Source organism: Podarcis vaucheri (assembly GCF_965113315.1).
Source record: "Podarcis vaucheri genome assembly, chromosome: 1".
Taxonomy (NCBI): domain Eukaryota; kingdom Metazoa; phylum Chordata; class Lepidosauria; order Squamata; family Lacertidae; genus Podarcis; species Podarcis vaucheri.
Window position 1 is genome coordinate 21,455,265 of NC_138759.1, and position 22,283 is coordinate 21,477,547.

General features: G+C 43.8%; 2 long non-coding RNA genes across 2 annotated transcripts in view; one reads left to right on the plus strand and one right to left on the minus strand.

Annotated features, from left to right (window-relative positions):
* The window catches only part of LOC309535685, a 54,195-nt gene that overhangs the window by 4,214 nt on the left and 27,698 nt on the right, over nucleotides 1-22,283 (minus strand). The gene's annotated exons all lie outside the window — the stretch shown is intronic.
* LOC309535670 lies at nucleotides 17-7,761 on the plus strand. The gene is made up of 2 exons (XR_014221338.1): nucleotides 17-427; nucleotides 6,727-7,761. It is a non-coding gene; the product is annotated as an uncharacterized lncRNA (long non-coding RNA).

Genomic DNA, 22,283 nt, shown 5'->3' on the forward strand with positions numbered 1-22,283 from the left:
GAAGTAAAAAATTCCAGAATGCAAATAGCAGTGCTGGTTTTAACTAAGAAATAATGACAACAGATTTCAGGCTTAGAAAAATGTGACATCTACAGTGCCTTATTCCAGGAGGGAGGAGATGAAAATGCCAATTACAGCAGGTAGTTAGTAAATATCATTGGAAGCCCCCGAGAGAGAGAGAAATTCCTGGCATTGATTACTGCCAGAACCAAACACAAAGTCAATTGAACATTTCTGACAGTCTTTGCATTTATTTATTTTTTTTAAAGCCTGTTATCATCAGGCAGAAATTCCACATCCACAGGAGTCGAGAGGAAAGTGGAGGCGTCAGAGAAGAACAAAGACATGCCTAACAATTATAAGATAGCAACCAAGCAATCCACAAGGGGAAGAAGGGTTGCTGGATGCAGATGTTATCCACATTCAAGTAAGAACAAAGGGATTCTGTTCCCCTTGCACCTGGACAAGGCATCACTGCTGCACTGTGTAACAAGGATGCAACTGGATCTCTTAAAAACAGATTAAGTAGTCTCTCTAGTAATTCCATATATAAAAACTTGGTTGCTTCCCCGCCCCTGCCCCTTTCCCTCTAAAAAGTTAGTAAAAAAGGTAAAGGGACCCCTGAACGTTAGGTCCAGTTGCAGACGACTCTGGGGTTGTGGCGCTCATTTCGCTTTATTGGCCAAGGGAGCCGGCGTACAGCTTCCAGGTCATGTGGCTGAAAGGGACTTCAGAAATACAGACCAGGAATGTAAAAATCAGGCAGCAAAGTTTCTTAAAGAAAAAGTTTTTTATTTGGTTTTGTCAGACAAAAGCAAATGTGGGTGCATTTAGGAAAATGAGAAAATGCCCCCCTCTCCTTGGGGCAGCCTACCTATATACCTTTCTGCAAAGCATAGTTCAGCCCCTTGGCATCCCTTTAGCCAATGATTGACAATTTCCTATGGTCATTGATGCATATGCATTAAAGCTCAACCAATGAATAAATTGGTGTGTCCTTTCGGTTCCAAGTTGCCTATTCCACTAGGTGGCGCTACTGGCTTATAATCTACTTAACCTCTGTACTAGTTCCAGGAAGTACCCCTGAACCCCCTGCTTCCAAGAAATGTACTTGTGGTTTAGCAACTTCACACCTAAGAGTTCTATCTGGACCCTGGCGGTCAGCAACTTCCTGCTACTTGCCTTTGTCAGGGGTCGTTTCTCAGAAATGGCTTAACCTCAACTGGCAAACTTCCTGCAGGGGCAAGCTAGCTGCACCCACAAGCTTGCATGCTTGCTGCCTCTGCAAAAGGTGGCAAAGTGACAAACATGAGAAAGAGAAATAGTCTTTAGTTTTCTAAACTGACTCTATGCTTTTAGCTTCTAGTTTGCTCTCTAAAATGGTGTCAGAGGTTCTTAAATGGCTTTAGAGGTCCTTAGCCTGGCTCTCCATTGGTCATCCTGACCTTCACCCCTTCATGGCCAGCATGACGAAGCCACTTCTGGCGAACCAGAGCAGTGCACGGAAACGCCGGTAACCTTCCTGCCGGAGCGGTACCTATTTATCTACTTGCACTCTGACACACTTTCAAACTGCTAGGTTGACAGGAGCAGGCACAGAGCCATGGGAGCTCACCCTGTCGCAGGGATTCGAACTGCTGACCTTCTGATCGGCAAGCCCTAGGCTCTGTGGCTTAGACCACAGCGCCACCCGCCTCCTTCAAAAAGTTAGTAGCCCTATGGATTTTTCATTGTGGACTCTTGCATGCTAATTTTTAATTATGATCATCATCGTTAAACTTAATTCATCATCTATACTGGTGGTCTCCAGGCAATCTGCAGTAGAAGGCATATTTAGAATACAAAAGCATACTTTTTATTTTATTTTTTAAATCAACAATATAAAACACATAAGAAGAGGAGAAAAGCTTGCTGGATCAGGCCAATGGCTCATCTAGTCTAGTATCCTGCTCTCACAATGGCCAGCCAGATTCCTGCGGGGAACCCTCAAGCAGAATTCGATAAAACACGCCATCCAGTTAAACATACGACAGTTTGCAAAAAGATCCCTCTACTGACATGATCACCATATAGTATATAAATCTAATTCCACCCCCTCGAGAAGTAGCAATCCATCACTGCAGTTATAATTGGTGCCCAGAGCGTGGCAATTATCTGTATATTGTCTTCTTCATGGTGATACTTTTTTAAAAAAAAATCAAGAAAGAACCTTTAAGACTAACTATTATGGCATTATAATATAAATATTATAACTATTATAGGGACGCAGGTGGCGCTGTGGGTTAAACCACAGAGCCTAGGACTTGCCGATCAGAAGGTTAGCGGTTCAAATCCCCGCGACGGGGTGAGCTCCCGTTGCTCGGTCCCAGCTCCTGCCCACCCAGCAGTTCGAAAGCACGTCAATGTGCAAGTAGATAAATAGGTACCACTCTGGCGGGAAGGTAAACGGCATTTCCATGCACTGCTCTGGTTTGCCAGAAGCAGCTTAGTCTTGCTGGCCACATGACCCGGAAGCTGTACACTGGCTCCCTCGGCCAATAAAGCGAGATGAGCGCCACAACCTCAGAGTCGGCCACGACTGGACCTAATGGTCAGGGGTCCCTTTAGCTTTTATTATGGCATAAGCAAATCTTTGTCAACCTGGTGCCCTCCTGACAGTGGCGTAGCATGGGGGGTGCAGGGGGGGCCGGCTGCACCGGGCGCAACATCTGGGGGTTAGGGTTAGGGGGCGCAAATCCACGGGGTAGGGGGGCGCAAATCCACGGGTTAGGGGGCTCAAATTACTTGCCTTGCCCCGGGTGCTGACAACCCACGCTACGCCACTGCCTCCTGATACTTTGGATGACAGCTTCCATCAGCCCCGGCCTGGTTGGGAGCTGTAGTCCCAAACATCAGGAGAGCAGCAGCCTGGCTTACACCAAAATACAATGAGTTAGCCTTTAAGGTGTCAGAAGACTTGTTGGTTTTACTGCAGCCGTCTAACAAGCCTGCCCCTTTGGAAGCTAGTTAAACAAAATGGCAGAGAGTGGAGTCCTATACACATCTATTTGGGAATAAGTCCCATTGAACATCATAAAATTTGCTCTGGAGTCGAACACACGCAGGAATTACCCTGTGCTAAATTGTCTGGTTCTTTCTGCCCGTTAAGCCTACCTTTCTGGCTGTGTACACATTACCGGCTTAAAATGCAGCTAGGTTGTTCTTTTCCCGCAGTTTGAAGCTGGTTTTGCAGGAAATGGATTGTGGCAAATGTCATGTATACACTGCTTCTCAAACCAGGATTGTGTGCATATAGCCTTTGTGCACAGGGCAATCTCCTGATTAAAGATTAGTTGATTGATCCAATGAGCTAGCTACCCCGTTAAATCTGCATATATATTTGCCTGTGGCGAAAACAATGCCTTGGGAGTGGGGGGGGGGACAATACTATTTCCACTGTGTTTAGATTATATAACCTATAAGCAGTGAGACTGAAGTGAGATGGGTGATACCATCTGCTATCCTGGCAATATTTGTATTAAAATCAGTTCTTTTCTTTTTTTTTAAAGGCATTGCGGGGTTAATCGTGGATTTTAGCCTTATTAAAAAGATTTTAATTTGATTAATCAAGAAATCAATTAAAGGCTGCAGCCCTACTATTTCAAGACATTCTGTTCTATTCTATTAGGTGAGGTGATACGGATGGCACTGTGGTCTAAACTACTGAGCCTCTTGGGCTTGCCGATCAGAAGGTCGGCAGTTTGAATCACCGCAACAGGGTGAGCTCCTGTTGCTCTGTCCCAGCTCCTGCCAACCTAGCAGTTCGAAAGCACGCCAGTGCAAGTAGATAAATAGGCACCACTACGGTGGGAAGGTAAAGGACGTTTCCTTGCGCTCTGATTTCCGTCACAGTGTGCCGTTGCACCAGAAGCAGTTTAATCATGCTGGCCACATGACCTGGAAAGCTGTCTGTGGACCTGAAAGCAAGATGAGCACCACAACTTAACCGTCCAGGGGTCCTTTACCTCTGTTCTGTTCTGTTCTCTTGTTCTTTATATAACCACCTCTGCAGAGTGATCCCAGTCCTGTGTCTGGGCTTCCATCTCAAGGCAGTTATAAACTTGTCATTCCCCTTAGACTTCTGTTTCACTTTTTCATAGGACTGCCATGTTGCAGCTCAAAGAAGGGGAATGCCCCTTTTTATGTCCCTCCCATCGCCGCAGAGCTTTTGTGTTCTGTTTCTTTCCTGCCACCTCCGAACAGTGACTGGCAGGGCGGGAGAATGACTGTGGAGATGGCAGAGTCCTGCTTGCCAACGATAGAGGCGAAGCCCTAAAAGTGTCCCGAAGAAAATTGGATTTCATAAAATGACAAAAATGTCATATAATAGTGAGAACGCATGTCACATTTCAGCAAAGGCCATATTTGTGAGCACAAGAATACACTTTTTCCTATAAAGGCACCACAAATGAAGTCACTGCTGAAACACATTGGGCATCTCATTATTTTATAAGGACATTTATTTTATAAAATTCTGTTTTTCAGTGCCGTTTTGAGGCTCTTTTTCTTTCTTTTCTTTCTTTCTTTCTTTCTTTCTTTCTTTCTTTCTATCTTTCTTTCTTTCTTTCATGTGTTTGGTGCTGCTGTCACCTTTATTTCCTCATCAATTAGACTTGCAGGAGCAGCTCAAAGATATTTCCGGCCTGAGGCAAGGGGCAAGATGGCACCCCCTTATTCCATGCACAGAATCCATCTCAACTGGCAGTTAAATCTTATTCGCTTTTGGTAATGGGGCAATATCCTTCCTTAGACCTGAGGGCAGCAGGCTAAGTTAGGGGGCAGAGAGTACACTAGTTTAGAGGATTCTGGGGGAATACTCTGTTAACTATCTATAATTTCTTGTAATAGCAGCATGAATATGCTGGATTAGATGATGTCATGGGCTGCCTGGATGCTGAGAAGGGGTGGGAGGCACCCTCTGGGGAACCCCCAAGAGTACCCCCAAGAGAAGAAAGCTCAGAGCCAGGCGATTGGTGGCGGGGCAATGATGAGTGGTCAGAGGGAGAAGAGGGAGCAGCTTGGGAGGAGGAGGTTTGGAAGCTGAAGAGGCAACAGGGTTTAGTGAGCAGGAAGAGGTTGTGGCAGAGAGCAGGCTAGACTCAGGAGAGGAGACTGGTGAGGAGGGGCGCCAAGAGGCAGAGATGAGACAGGCTGCTGAAGAAGCCAAGGTGGTGTCCCCCTCCAGTTGCGAACAGCTCCTCCACCACCACCCCATTCTCCCAGAACACGAAGAGGAATGAAGAGTGTGGAGCAAAGAGAGAAAAGACCAAAGGAGTCTCAGCTTGCTGAGGAAGGACCTGGAGAAAGAGTCTTCGAGAGCGGTGGGAAGGTGGGAACTTCCAGTTATCATAACTGCCTCATTGGGGCAAGACTTGGGAAGAGTAGCTGTGCTCACTAGGCCTGTTTGCTTCTTTGAATAAAGAGTTGGCTTCACTGATGCCGAGTGAGTTATTACTAACCTGCTCCTGGAACCCATGACAGATGACCTTCAAAATCAACCCGTGTGGTGCAGTGGTTAGAGTGCTGGACTAAGACCTAGGAGACCAAGGTTCAAGACCCTGCTCAGCCATGAAACTCGCTAGGTGAATTTGGGCCAGTCATAGTCTCTCAACTTAGCCTTCCTCACAGGGCTGTTGTGAGGGGAGAAAGAAACACCTTGAGCCCCTTGGAGGAATGGTGGGATATAATTGTGAGAAATACATAAATACAATCTCTTCTGGCTCTGTGCTTGCTTGTTACTATTATAATCTACCTTTTCTCCAAGGAACACATAGCATCTCCTCCCTGTTGTTTTTTTTATAATAATATTTATTAGAGTTTAATAAGCAGATTTTAAACAAGTTGAAAACATGAAATACATAAAACAACGAGAGTTAGAGAGATGAAAAGAAAAATACAAAGCAGAACACATATTCAACAGAAAGACAGTTCACAAAAAAATAGAGAGGTCCTAGCAAATACCAATAAACCCACCCAGAAAAAGGAAAGAGGGGGGGGGAGAAAAAAAATTATTATATCTCAATATGTTGTATTTTATCACTAGTTTCTTGACCTCCTCACACCTCCCTTTTTGTATTCCAGTTCAAAATTTGGTTCAGCAAATTCTTACCCTCAGTCATTTCCCTTTACTTAACATCTTAAACTATGATAAAAATGTAGTTTCCGTCATCATCAATTCAAATTTACATATTCTTTTTAATCTTATTACTAACACCACTTATTTTCAATCCAACGTCCTTTTAACATTCATTAATTTTACAGTATTTCTGTAGATAGTCTTTAATTTTTTTCCAATCCTCTTCCACCAACTCTTCTCCCTGGTCTCGGATTCTGCCAGTCATTTCTGCCAGTTCCATGTAGTCAATCACCTTTGTCTGCCATTCTTCCAGAGTGGGTAACTCTTGTGTCTTCCAGCATCTCCTCCCTGTTTTATCCTCACAACAACCTGAGAGGCATTAACTGGCCCAAGGCTGAGAGACATTAACTGGCCCAAGGTCACTCTGTGAACTTCATTGTCTGAGTGGGGATTGGAACCCAGGTCTTCCACCACACTGGATATCACTGATTCAGTGAAATGAGACAACATTGAGAGCAACGCCCCCTGCCTTTCTTTTCTTTCCTTAAATAATTTTATTATTAAAGATTTTCTTGGTTTACAAAAGCACACGCCTTGCCTCTTTTTTTCAGGTTGTTTTTCTAACAAGCGGTTGTTTGCTTCTCTGTGTTCCACCCGTGTTGCTACCTGAGAATGCTAATGCAGAGCTGCCCAGGCACCACGTAGCAGCTTGGCTCTGTTTTCGACATTTAAACCCCACTTTGGGATCTGCCACCGAGAGCCCCGGACTGTCATTCTTCAAAGGACTTTGGTTGTGCAATCAGTCCAAGGGAATCGTTAAACGGAAGACAATGAAAACAAACCTTAAATGAGATACTAAATGAAGGGAAAGGAAAGATGTCGTCAAAATGTCAAGGTTAATGTTTTCATAAAGCTAACCAGGGGAACGGTAAGCCAGTAGGAACGGCTGGGACTTAAACTTTGTAAAACCTTTTGCTTGCCTTAGACATCCAGTAATGTTTCTGCTAGAATTGACTCACAGAGCCTTAGCTGTTGCTTCAGACAGCAGCTGACTGCGTACGCCAGACAGGACCATTAATACAAGGATGAGGATGTGGATCTCATGGACCAGTTAAGTGAAAAATGTTATTCAACTACCACCAGATCAGTTGCTAGTGAACTGGATCTCCCGTGTGCCTTGCGAGCAAAGGTCACCTGATTTCATAATTACTGTCATACTAATTGTGACTTTTTATATAGGATCTGATTGTTGCTATTCATGTTTGATGTTGCAGCAAAACCAACAGCTTTGTAACACCTTAAAGATCAACAGCGTCCCCACCCCAATCGCTCAGCCCAGACACTGAGGTCCTCCTCCAAGGGTCTTCTGCTGGTTCTCTCACTGCAAGAAGCGAAGTTACAGGGAACCAGGCAGAAGGCCTTCTCGGTAGTGGCACCCACCCTGTAGAACAGCCTCCCTTCAGATGTCAAGGAGATAAAGAACTATAAAGAACTTTTAGAAGACATCTGAAGGCAGCCCTGTATCAGGAAGTTTTTAATATTTGATGCTTTATTGTGTTTTCTATATTCTGTAAGCCGCCCAGTGTGGCTGGGAAAACCCAGCCAGATGGGCAGGGTATAAATAAATAAATTTTTTATTATTATTATTATTATTATTATTATTATTATTAAGCTTTTTTCTTTTTTGCATAGGGTTTGCAAAGTTCCATGCACCATGCTCTCTGAACCCCCAACAATAAGCTGATCACTTGAGCTTGCATTGCACTGTGCACAGAAGATGAGAAAATCAGTTGAACATCGGGGGTTTACAAAATGCCATGCCTTGCGTTATACAAGCCTGGCAATCAGCCTGGGTGGGGAAGAGGGAAGGAACTGTGTGCACACTCTGGGAGTGGTAAACGTAGTTACAGGCCAGCCAGCCACGTAAATAATAATAATAAAAAAGAACTACCTCGCTGGCTCAGATTAAAGCTTCATTTCTTGTAGCATTCAGTCTGCAGCACCGCCTTTGAGAAGCTCATAAAATGGGTATGAATTCAACAACCCTGTTGATCACCAGTATCTGGTATTCAGAGGTATTGAGAAATTCCAATGTTTTTAGAAGTTCTAAAAATATTTTTTGAGGGGGAAATAAGGGGGGGGGAGTCCTCCCAAGAGCCCAGTAAGAACTGAGAGCATAGGGTGGGTTGGAAAAAATGGCATGAACCTGCTGGCTGGGACTGATGGGTGTTGTAATCCAAAAACATATGGAGGGTACCAGGTTGGAAAAGTGCCATGTTGCTATGTTTGGTTGGTTGGTTGCCTGCACTTTACTGTAAGGTCCCAGGGCAGTTTGCAACAATAAAATGCAGAGTCATCAAAAACAAATTTTCTTCCATTTGATCTTCTGAAAAAACAATTTTGCTAATGGCAGCAAAACCACCATATCTTGTGGCAGTGAATTCCACCGGTTAATTTTATGTTGTGTGCTAAAGCGCTTTCAGTCATCTATAGTCACCTCCCTCATCTATTTTCTCCCATTTATAATTTGTTGTATCTCCATCAGGTCTCCTTAGAGTTTGCTAGACTAAAACATGGGTCAAGGGACTTTATCCTTAACCAAAATGTGTTAGATTTATTATGGCTATTGTTATTGCCACCCTAAAGGCTTTTGCAGGGGCAAAAGTAGGGAATACATTTATAAAGAAAGGAGTTTGCCCCTCACTTACGGTATCTTCAGAACAGCCCTGTGAGATAGGTTTATATGAGACAAGAGTATAGGGATCATAAGATGGGAACTTAAGGTTGAAACGCCATGTTATTTTCAAAGCAGAACTTTTCTGGAGCTCCTAAACTGCAAATAAGCCTCTTTTTGCTGCCACAATATATTTATTTCTACAGCTTAATATTATTGAAGGCTGGTGTTAAGAAAAATAAAATGTTTGTTGTACTACTGGGACGCGATATGGCCAGTTTCACCCTGGTGATCAAACTGGCATAAATAGAGTTTATTAAAGCCTTGAAAAATGATAGTTATAGAAAGAAAACCTTTGCCAGACCCTTCAGCTACAGCACTGCTGCCAATGTGCTCCGCCATAATAGATGACTGGTTTAAGGAAAAGGAAAAGGAAAAAAAACACCCAGCAACCTTGCTCTGAGGAGTCGATCACACATTTGGTCTGATTGCAACCCTGCTCTTATTTATGATGATGATAACTGGAGGGTACATCCAGTTTACGAGGCAATAATGCCATATGAGGCTGAATAAGCTGCAGTCGCAAGTGAGACCAATGATTCCTGTAGGTGTACGATGGCAAGAAGATGGCCCACAAGATGGAGTTGTTATTTTCTGATGCGGCTAATCCTAAAAATACGTTGGAACTGAACTGAACTACTGTGTATGGAAGCTGCTTGAAAGGCATGCTCAAAGCTGGAAAGCCGCCATTTCGATGTGGCAACTAGAAGGAGAACCTGTTGGGTCATTCCAAAGGTCCATCTGCTCCAGCACCATGTTCTCACAGTGGCCAGCCAGATACTTGTGGGTAGCCCCAAAGCAAGACCTAGAAGCACAGAAGAACAAGAAGAGTTTGGGTTTGATACCCCGCTTTATCACTACCCGAAGGAGTCTCAAAGCGGCTCACAATCTCCTTTCACTTCCTCCCCCATAACAGACACCCTGTGAGGTGAGTGAGGCTGAGAGACTTCAGAGAAGTGTCACTAGCCCAAGGTCACCCAGCAGCTGCATGCGGAGGAGCGGAGATGCGAACCCGGTTCCCCAGATTGCGAGGCTACTGCTCTTAACCACTACACCACACTCTCTTCCCACATGTGTTTCCACAACTGGCATTCAGGGGCACTCCATCTCTGACAGTCAAGGCCGTCTTTTCTCTGGGGCGCATGGGGTGTGGGGCACCCCCATGCCAAATTCCCAAATTCTGGGGGGGCACTAGATGGCTGGCGGGCATGCAGCTTCTCTCCCAAGCCTCTGCAGGGATTGCTCTCCTCCCTCCGTCTGCAGCGGCATGGGAGAGAGTTGTCAGCCCGCCACCCATATAGCTGGAGGGCGCACAGATTCCCTCCCAAGCCTTTCTGGGGAATGCTTTCTTCCTGCAGCAGCATGGGAGAGAGTTGTGTGCCCCCCTAAAACAAAGCTCAAGAACTTTGAGCTGTCCCCCTCAAAAAGAGCTCAACAACTTAATTTGGGCGCTGGGCGGTTTTTGCACCCCAGCGCCACATATGCTAAAGATGGCCCTGCTGACAGTGTAGGGAAAACAGTGTCATCCTAGTAGCCATTGATAGCCTGCACCTTCACAGATTCATCTAATCCTCTTTTTTGAAATAATTTTTTATTTTATTTTAAAAGTATAAAATTATAACAATAAAACCATACACATACAGTGGTACCTCGGGTCAAGAACTTAATTCATTCTGGAGGTCTGTTCTTAACCTGAAACTGTTCTCTTTTTTTATATATATAAATTTTTTATTGGTTTTTCAGCTTTTATAAAGACAAAATACACACAGAAAAGACAAAAGACAAAAACATGTATAATTTCAGAAAATCCTACTTTCCTAACCCTGTTCCCTGACTTCCCCCCACCCCCCCTCATGCATCCCAATTCCCAAAATCGTGTCAGCAAATTGGTATTTCTCCTCTTAACCATCTTAATATTACCTCTTTTATAAAGAAAAGTAAATTTTTTCTAAGTTGGACTCAAATTCCCTTCCATCTTAGTTAAAGGTCATATTAACTAAACCCAAAGGTCTTGAGTGTTTTTAAAATTCTATTCTTCCCTCCCTCCCATCCCCGGTTTTTGTCCCTTCCCAATACATGTCCAGAATAGCAGTTCTTAGCCTGGGTTCCTCGCGTCCGAGGCTTTCAAGTCTCTTTCAGTCCCTCTCCGCCGGTCTTGTTGGTAGTCCTTTATGTCGGTCGTCAAATCTCGAAAGAGTTCTATCACCATCAAACCATATTCTCTTCCCACAAGGACATTTGAAAACAGCTGCTGGAAGATTTCCACAAGGCCTGCATCTTCAGAATCAGAGTCAGAGTGGAGGCCCCAATCATATTTCTTTATTTTAAGTTCCTGTATTCCATAAACTCCCGGGACCTCCTCCTTCGTCTTTTGCATCTTTCGCAGATTTGTGGTAGATATAATCCAAAAATCTCCTTGCTTGTATTCCACAGATGTCAGCTTCTGGTTGGTACTTTCCAACTTTACTTTCTCTTTTTCTTGTTTAGTCTCTTCCATTTCTTTAGATATCATTTCCGATTCAGCTGTGGATTCTTTCTCATTCAGGTCCTCAATACATTCAGCAGAGCTGCTTGTTCCAGAAGTCAAGGTCATGAGTTGTTTATTCATAGCCAGACTCTGCTCTTGTAAGATTCCCACCAAATGAAACATTCTTTCGATTTCCACTAGTAACTTTCCATCCACAGCCATTGTAGTGGAATCTGCCCTAGAGGGAATCTGGTTACTTATTAGTCTTTTCTCCAACAATCCTCTAACTTATTGTTATTACTTTGTTTCCAACAATTTTAGTTCAATTGTAACTCATTTTAGTCCAGAGGGATCTTAAATGACAATTTTTCCGCTCTAAACTGTCCGTTTGACAGCTTTGACAGCTGCCAAACTCCGCACCTCTTACACAAGCTCAAAAACAGGACGCTCCCGGGCCTGGGAGGGGGGGTTGTTTACAACAAAAAGAAAGCTTCCAAAACTCCACTCTCCAGCTCAAAATTTCTTTTGCCAAATCTTGGAAGTTAATGTCTTTTTTAACTCACCCCTCAACGGGTAGGCTCTCCAGCTTAGTTCTTATATCGTTGCTTTAGATCGTCTGCAGGGGGGGGTGCGGACTTCCTTTTAGCACACCCCCCGGTCGTCTCAAATTCACGGGATAATATTCTTAAAGTCCAATTCCGTCTTACTCACGGGTTATTCTTTTCAGTCCGAATTTCAAGGAAGGAAGTCAGCGCTCTCCAGTCATGGCTCGCGGCTTCGCTCAACCGAGGTAGCGATCGACTCTCAGCGCCACGCCACCCTCCGTATCCTCTCCGCAGCCTTTAAAAAGGCTCTTCGTGGATCGGGGGGCGCTTGAGGCACCCGCCGAGTCTTCAGTCCGCAGGCTTCAGCGCCTGCGGTTTTTAAGGGTCCCCGCATCACCGGCGCGGCAAGACCAGTCCTCGGTTGAGCCGATTCCCTCCGCAGCTCGGAGGGAATCCGCCATTTCCAGATCGCACCAACCCGGAAGTCCTTAACCTGAAATTGTTCTCAACCTGAGGTACCACTTTAGCTAATGGGGCCTCCTGCTGCTGCCGTGCCGCCAGAGCACGATTTCTGTTCTCATCCTGAAGCAAAGTTCTTAACCCAAGGTACTATTTCTGGGTTAGCGGAGTCTGTAACCTGAAGCGTCTGTAACCCGAGGTACCACTGTACACATTTGGAGATTCCTCCGAATCTCTGGACTTCCCAACTCTCCCTCCGTGGGTCCTATTATTAAAGCTTTTCTACTGCATCTTTTCCATATTTTATATAAATCCATTATCTCCTTAGTACTAGCTACATTACGAGCGTTGTTGCAATCCTGCTAATGTTTTCATTTGCTTACAGTAGTCTCCAAGATCAGTGTTAATTCCCCCCCCCCCAATTCTTTGTTAAAGTTTTGGTCTTCCTGGTTCCTGAGCTTTCCGGTCAGTTTTGCCATTTTAGCATAGTCCAACAGCTTCATTTGCCATTCTTCTCTGGTAAGGACTTTATCTTTTTTCCATCTCTGGGCTAACAGCCTACATGCGGCTGTTGTCGCATACATAAAAAGTCTTTTCTGCTCCTTTGGAATATCACACCTAATCCTCTTTTAAAGCCATCCATGTCGGTGACCATCATGACAGCCGCATTCACACTACTGAAGCACTATGAGGCCATTTTAAGCAGCCATGGGCCCCAAATTATGGGAAATTAGGTCCACTTCCTGGTGGGGCCGGGTTGCAGTCTGGCCACCTAGCCACTCCCCTCAGTGTCAGTGGCAGGACAACATCCTGCATCCCACTGGGGGAGACCCTGGCCACGTCAGGTTGCCAGGTGGTCAATCAGGTTGCTTGAGGGCATGGCCAGGGACAATTTAAGCCACGGCGTGATTCTGAGGCTTCCTCTTTCAGCCTAAATTTTGCCCATTAACATTTAACCTAAAATTCTGTTTCCTTGTGTCTTTATTCTCCTGGGGGTGGCTTGGGGGCCTTAACACGCAACTGTAGTTATTTAAGGGTCATTAGACTTGTTAGGAGACCCCTATTCTCCATCCAGAGCCATAACACTCAGCGTACTTTAACAATCATTCCCTCTTCTCAGGGAACTCTGAGAATTATAAATCTGGGAGGTGAATAGGGGTTGCCTAAAAAACTCTCAGCATCTTTAACAAACTTATTTCTAAGTTAGTTCTTGGTATGAGCTTTCGTGTGCATGCACACTTCTTCAGATACACAGTGTGCATGCACACGAAAGCTCATACCAAGAACTAACTTAGTTGGTCTTTAAGGTGCTACTGGAAGGAATTTTTTTATTTTGACTATGGCAGACCAACACGGCTACCTATCTGTAACTGAAACTTATTTCTGACAGACTCTGCCTCTGTGTCACCATTTTGTGGGCTGTAATTTTCAGCCTTTATCTTAAAGGTATCCCATTCCTTGTTTTATGTGTTTCCGTTCATCAGAGCCCCAGTTCAAATCTTATACAAAATTCATCAAGAGGTCTTGCCATCCATCTGGGTTTCCCAAATTTTGGTCTTCAGCTGTTTTTTTGAACTACAACTCCCATCATCCCTGACCGCTGGTCCTGCTAGCTAGGGATGATGGGAGTTGTAGTCCAAAAAACCCAAAAAAACCTGGAGGCCCAAGTTTGGGAAACCCTGCCATAGATGAAGCAGTTATTATAATTATATAATAATTATATATTATTATAAACAAAAGAGAACTTTCTCTAAATAAATATTGTTTTTCACCTACTTGCTTTCACAATGACATTTCAGGATGCGAATCACAATTGTAGAGGTTTTATTTACCACTTACAGGTTTTATTTGCAATTAAGTGGTATACTGTATATATGTATGCATACACACACATATCTGGGAGATCATGGTCATAGAATATCATACCAAATATGTGCAGTGTCAGAATTGTGACTTGTTCTTTAGCACTGGCATTGCGGTGTTTCTGCTAGTTTTAGCATAATGGATTATTAGAAGTTGAGTATCATTGATTATTGACATACTTTGGATGACTGGTTCAGTTTAGCATCACAAAGAATCATTTTGTTGTATTTTCTTCAACCGACTTTGAATGCAGTAATTTCAGGAAAGGGGCATAAACTTAATTGTTATGTGGTTACATCTGTTGTGATAGCACTTTGATTGTAATCAAATTGACGTGGGTTGGCATTTTTTTAACAGATTCACACCATACTGGGGGCGGGGGGGGGGATAACAAAAGCTGGAAAAGGAAAGCATAAAGCCTGCAAATTTTTTACTGCTGAATAGATGTTCAAAAATATTGCTATTGGTCCTGCAGCAAATTAAGCATATCTCATGCATTAGCTGCAATTACGTGCGAATAGTTTAGGAGAATGGTTTGCATGCTCATCAGTGCCACTCAGCAAACCCAGCCACTATCAGAGAGGTTAATATCAGAGCAATTTCAGGTACAGCCATACCTGAATGTTAGAGTCTTGGACTACGGTAGGTTTAAATCAAATTAAAACTTTGCTCTGGGGTGTGATTACATCTCTCAGTCTTCCAGAGCTGTCTTATTATTAGTGCTTTCACACAGGGAAAAAGAGAAGCTTTATGCATCTCTGAGCCTGGATTTTTTTTTTTTAATCCAATAAAAAGAGGGGCGTCATTTACATCAGAGGATGGCTTTTTGCTACAGATTTGCTGCCCTCCAGAAATCTTTCAGGCTGGAACTATTGTGTTTTTTAAGTGGCTTTTTCCAGGCTTCTGCACCCAAACTAACAAATGTGAGAGGGAGTTTTGAATTTTCTACAAAAGATAAGATGTGTTGGACATCCCAGGATTACAATGGCATTGTCTGCAGACGTGGAACTGAATTTAAATGCTCACAGACAAGAGATGGATTGATAGCTTGGTAGGTATTTGCAAGCCCTGGGGTTGTAGAGGTGGGAAAGAGAGACTGCCTGCAGAATTGACTTCACAGGCATTTGATGAGCTCAGCTCAGGACAGGGCAGAATGCTCACCACGTACATGGTTGTAACTACAGTGGTACCTCTGATGACGGGCGCTTCTGGTTACGAACTCTGCTAACCCGGAAGTAGCTGCTCCTGGTTGCGAACTTTGCCCCAGGATGTGAACAGAAATCATGTGCTGGAGGCGCACCTGCAGCGGGAGGCCCCATTAGCAAAAGCGCGCCTCTGGATAGGAACAGTTTCAGCTTAAGAACGGACCTCCGGAACGAATTACGTTCGTAACCAGAGGTACCACTGTATTGTTGAAATGCAGGGGCAATAGCAGGAAATTGCTACCCTGCCCTTGTACCACCACTAGGGGGACTCCTCACACCATGAAGGCACATGCAAATGAGCTGTGGGGTCACTGTCATTTGCTGTTGTTGTTTAGTCGTTTAGTCGTGTCTGACTCTTTGTGACCCCATGGACCAGAGCACGCCAGGTACTCCTGTCTTCCACTGCCTCCTGCAGTTTGGTCAAACTCATGCTGGTAGCTTCGAGAACGCTGTCCAACCATCTCATCCTCTGTCGTCCCCTTCTCCTTGTGCCCTCCATCTTTCCCAACATCAGGGTCTTTTCCAGGGAGTCTTCTCTTCTCATGAGGTGGCCAAAGTATTGGAGCCTCAGCTTCAGGATCTGTCCTTCCAGTGAGCACTCAGGGCTGATTTCCTTCAGAATGGATAGGTTTGATCTTCTTGCAGTCCATGGGACTCTCAAGAGTCTCCTCCAGCACCATAACTCAAAAGCATCAATTATTCGGCGATCAGCCTTCTTTATGGTCCAGCTCTTACTTCCATACATCACTACTGGGAAAACCATAGCTTTAACTATACAGACCTTTGTTGGCAAGGTGGTGATGTCTGCTAATATTTGCACCAGGCAGCAGTTACCCCCCCCCCCTCAGCAGCCACTCATTCAGCAGCCGAGTGAATGTGCTGTTATAGGCTCCTCTGTGCAAAAAGGGAATCGATTGTATTTGGGTTCTTCTTCACTTAAAGGAGCCCTCCACAAGTCAGGCTTCTTTCTCACTGCTGGCAAATGCAAAGCCAGTGGAGGATGTTGTGAATAATCACAGAGCCACAACCTCACAAAGGTTGGGGGCCCCTGGTTTCAACCATGGTTAGTGAGAACAAGCCAGCATCAAGCTGTGGTTTCAGGTCCTGGCTTGTTCTGAAACTGTAGTTTAAACAAACCACAGTTCTCCACATCTGGATATTTACAGGAAACGTAAATTCTGCATTCCAGCTAAACAACCCTGGCAAGCATGCGTCTTGTGCGAATGTGAACGAAACTTGACCGATGCATTTCGGGAAACCGCGTCTGAGCATTTCTGAGGGAAGCGCTTGCTGCTTACAAGGTACGATTGCGCTCATAAGGCTTTGATTCCCAATATTCCTACTAGTTGGCATTTTTGCTGATAGCGATTTATGTACAAGACAAGATACTTTCTCTCTCTCTCTTTTGCTTGACTCTGCAGAGAAACATAATTAGGAAACAAATGAAACCTGGTTGGAAATTTTAATTAGGCTCATAAAACGCCTCAGTCTGAGAGAAGTATCCGAGTGGGACTATGAAGACTTCAGAAAGGGTGGCACTTTCATTCAGCCTGTATATTTATTTGATTTTATTTATTTAAACCATTTTTATCCCACTCTTCAGCCCACACAAAAGGCTCCCAGGTTGTCTTACAAATGTCAGCAAGAAAGACAATTCCTGCCCTCAGGTTTCCAGTCTAAAAAATCCACTTAATCTGTTATTGTAGCACAACTCATTTCAGTGGAAAACTAGTCAGCAGCATCCTCTTCCTACAATCCATCCACCATTCCAAATTTGAACTGATTTCCAAGTAATTCCCTCCCTCTCGCTAAGGAGCTCGGGGAATGTTCCGGAGTGAGGGGGGTGTAGAGAAGAAGAAGAAGAAGAGTTTGGATTTGATATCCCGCCTTTCACTCCCCTTCAGGAGTCTCAAAGCGGCTAACATTCTCCTTTCCCTTCCTCCCCCACAACAAACACTCTGTGAGGTGAGTGGGGCTGAGAGACTTCAGAGAAGTGTGACCAGCCCAAGGTCACCCAGCAGCTGCATGTGGAGGAGCGGAGACGCGAACCCGGTTCCCCAGATTACGTGACTACCGCTCTTAACCACTACACCACACTGGCAGAGAACATTTACACAATTTCATGGCTGGGTTTCAAATCCTAGAATTCTTGGGATAAGTCTTGACTGTTAAACCATCAATTCAGAATAAGGCAGAGACCAGGCCACAACCCTGGACAGAGCTCAAGTAAAAAGGAAGTTGTTGCATCTCCAAGTTGCAAAAACTTTTTAAGGCTTTCTGAAGGCTGGGTGGATTTGTCCTGCTACAGACCCATCCACCTCTGTAAAGTCATCTTATCCTGTAGCTTCACACACACACACCCATGGCATAGGAGTGTCAGGGCCTGCTCTGAGAGTCTTCTAAAGAATCCAGCAAAATCACATCTTCTTGTCTGGAAGGTCCTGGAAGAGAAAAGGAAGGGGATTGTATCAGAGTGCCGTGTTTGAAGGACAACCTGGGCAATAAGTCTCCAAACATGGCACTCTGATACAATCCCCTTCCTATGCCTCATACAGAAGTCTATTGGGTTGGATTGGTAGAAGAAACATAGGAAGCCGTTAAGTTGTGGGTGGACATATCAGATGACACAGCGATTCTTCAAACAGCTCTTGTTTATTCACAGGCCAGAACAGAACTGAACTGAAGGCTTCAGCCAGCCTGCTTATATAGAGCTCCACTACAACGCAACAGTAACTACTTTCTGTAACTATCCAATCACTGAACGTCACTTTCAATTCCTTATTTGCATATGTGGACCTGAGTGAAAACTATCTACAGTATACCCCTGCTGGCCCAGGGTGAGAACTTCAGTACATAACAGAAGCTGCCTTATACTGAGTCAGTCCATTGGTCCATCAAGCTCAGTACTGTAAAAAAAAAAAGGTAAAGGTAAAGGACCCCTGGACGGTTAAGTCCAGTCAAAGGCAACTATGGGGTTGCGGCACTCATCTCGCTTTCAGGCCAAGGGAGCCGGTGTTTGTCCACAGACAGCTTTCCAGGTCATGTGGCCAGCATGACTAAACCGCTTCTGGCACAATGGAACACCATGACGGAAACGAGAGCGCACAGAAACACTGTTTACCACCGCAGCAGTACCTATTTATCTACTTGCACTGGTGTGCTTTCAAACTGCTAGGTTGGCAGGAACTGGGACAGAGCAATGGGAGCTCACTCTGTTGCGGGGATTTGAACCGTCGACCTTCCGATCGGCAAGCCCAAGAGGCTCAGTGGTTTAGACCACAGCGCCACCCACATCCCTTCAGTATTGTCGACACGACTGGCAGAGGTCCTTCAGGGTTTCCTGAAGGGAACTCTCCCAGGCCGACCTTAAGTACCAGAAACGTAACCTATGTATGCTTCTTAGAACCTAGTATGAAGAGTGTTAGATGTTGGTAGGCAGTTAATTCTACAATATCTGTTGTGCCTAGGTGAATTAAAATTGTGATCTCTATCTGTGTAATATCCTCTATACATCAAGCAAACTGTATTTGATATTCATTTCTGAGAACAGATCTAGCCCATTTTGAATCGGCCAAACCATTGAAACAACTGGCACTATATTCCATTGAATCTTCCACATCTAAGTTCTCATCTTTTTCCTCCAGTTCTTCTAAATCCCAAGGGGTTCCAAAATTCAGTAGCTGCAGGAAGTGAGTCATCTTCTTATTAGTAGCAAACCCCACTAGTTGTGGGAAAGCCTAACAATATTTTACTTGAGCTGCTTGTTATTTTTTTAAAAAAATTAGTTACTGGTTTCAGTGCTCTGCATTTCCTTAAAGTCTTTGAACGTGGGTCCTGAAGCACCATTATGTATTTCCCTGCAAATCCCTAACCCACTCATGTTCTGATATTTTTTCATGAATATTTTTTTCATGTCTTTATTAATGAAATGCTTAAATACCCTGATAATGTATCTGCACATAGATAAATTCTTGAGCTTGGGAGCTAAACTTTGCTGGGCTCTTTCACTATCACCAGGAGGCAGGGGGACTTTAGGGATCTTGGTCACCCACCATACCAGCAAAAATTTGATCCTATCCTCTTGTTCAGCCGCCTCTGGAACCCCCCTATAGCACAGGTTTTATCATCTCACTCTAATCTCCTGGTCATCCACCTTTATAAAGAGAGATCAAAATGGCTTTTAATAAAGTCCACGTTTTACTGGATGGCCAGATCCAGCAGTTCATCTGCAGTTGTTTCAATGGTCTGGGGTTTTTTGCATTAAGAATTCTAATTTTTCCTTCATAGAATCGAACACTTTCGTCCACTCAGCAGTAAGTGGAGCATGAAATTATTTAATTTTATCAGGGACAGCTTCCATAATAGCTGGAGTGTTGGTGGACACCATGTCTCCCTGACCCATTCTTAAGGTTTTGGCAGCCATTTTGAATCATGATAGTTGTGATTTTTATTGATTGATTTTATTGATGAAAGAGAAAAAGAAAGAAAGAAAAGAAAGAGGAGGATAGTGCAAAAAGTACTTTTGAGGCATCTGATCAAGGCCTGTATGTTAAAATGAGCTTAAAGATATATTTGCAAATGTTTATATGTTTCATGCCAGGCAGAAACCAGCTGGCTAAGTACTTTGGCAGTTGTTTATCTTCCTGCTCTCCTGAACAAGGGCCCCCCTGATTTATAGCAGTAGCAGGAGACAAGTTTCTCAAAGTTGTAAAAGGAAATTACAGGCTGGGAGCAAATGTTACACTGACCCTACATATTACAGAATACAATCAAGCTGCAAAAACACTAATTAAGAGTTGGTAAATAGTAAGATTTATTGTTTAACAGAAAATAATACTATGTGCCTCCCATCAGACTCTAGCCATATTTTCCTAAGGTTTAAGGTATACTGAGAAAGTTAAAGGGCAATAAATTTTGGGAAGAGCTAATGGGAAAAGCAGCTGGCTGGGAAAGGGGGGTGTAAACGGAAGAGGCTTCTTTTGAAGCTGTTTTTACTGAGTTCCTTTTTTACTTTGCAAAGGCCTTTTCTTCTAAAAAGCTATCTATGTTATGTATGAGATTTGTTGGCTTAATGTAATTATGCAAAGGATTTAGAAAGTAAGAAATGTTAGATTCTTATGTTAGATTCTTATTTCATTGATGGTGTGTGAGAATGTGAACCCAAGATCTCTGTTTAGGTAGAATTTAATACCATGAGCCATTTGTTTTAGCCATTGTTTTGGAATGCAGGGGCAACAGGGGCAAAAGGTGATCTGGTAATTAAGGTGCCTTGTCGAGGCAAATGTAAGATATATGGCTACTTGTCTGCCATTTATGGATAGAAGGAAATATAGCTCTTTGTCTCCCATAGAAGGTAATAGGAAATGGGTCTATCTTTTATGATTGGTTCTAGCAAACAGCCAATAGGAATTTCAACCAGGCTGATTGGACAGAGGCAGCCAAAGGAGGAGCAAGGGGGCTGGGCTGAGGAAATATAAGTGCTGGCCATCAGGGCTGGAGTGGGCAGAGCTTTGGTAACCATATACCACTGTGTCTCTCATTTATTTGTCTGACAAATAAATTATTATTTTAATTTCTCTATTGCTGCGTTGAATATTTCATTCCAGCTAAGTGTTAACCACAAGCAGGGTGCTACATTTTAAGAAAGAAAGATACAGTTTAGTACACTAAATATAATCAGTTATTGTACATCTCCATACATTATTATATACACAGATATATAACTAATATTATTGTCCTAATACATATATGGTTATTAATTACCTGCTATATTCTGTACACAGTGGTACCTCGGGTTACAGGCGCTTCAGGTTACAGACGCTTCAGGTTACCTACTCCGCTAAGCCAGAAATAGTACCTCGGGTTAAGAACTTTGCTTCAGGATGAGAACAGAAATCACACGTTGGCGGCAGCGCAGCGGCAGCAGGAGGCCCCATTAGTTAAAGTGGTACCTCAGGTTAAAAACAGTTTCAGGTTAAGAACGGACTGTCAGTGTTTGGGGGGAAAAAAGGAAAGGGATCTGTCCTCCCTTTGTCTCCTCAGCCTGGTCCTCAGACCCTTGTTGGCATAAAAGAGTCCACAAGAATATCCTTGCAGAGTGCTTTCTGCTTTTATTCTCAAAAGTCTTTGTGCAAAAGCGACTGGCCAACTGTACACACCAACACTACCAGCTTTCACTAACCAACCAACCAACCCAACAACAAACTAACATTTCTCATTCTATATATACAGCCTGGTGCAGGCCGCTGACTCATGCTGACCCAGCTTTATTCGCATTAAAGAAACAGCGGCCATTTTAACTGTGACACGGACCTCCAGAATGAATTAAGTTCTTAACCTGAGGTACCACTGTAAAACTCGTTCCAAATGTCAACATATTTAGACAAAGTCTGCATCTATAAGTAAGCCATTCATATGCTGTGAGTGTTGTTATGTTGTAGATCCATTGATTAAAGGAGATCATATACTGGTTGTGATCTTTAAATGTTAATTCCCAGGACAAAAGGGCTCCCAACTCACGAACTGAAAGCCCAATAGGTGCTCTGTAGTTTGGACTAAATAATGAGCTTACTCCCTGAGGGGTTGATGGGATTACCTGTTGAGGGGTTTTGACTCAGGTCAACCATTTTTTTCACCTATCCTGTCAATTCCTGTTTTGCTGCAACATGCCAGAGTTAAGTCAATATGTGGCATAAGGAGCGGTTGTTCCCAGCACGCCTCAGCCGATTTTCCCAGTTTCCCAGTCCAGTATCCAAAAGCTAAGAATGGGCTGTCATGTTACACTATGGCCACATAAGCCAGGTATGCAGTAGGTCTTATTTTGTGTGAAGACAATACCAAACCCTTTGATCCCCTCAGAGCTAGGTGTTTTTTTTATTCTTTAGAATAAAGCAAA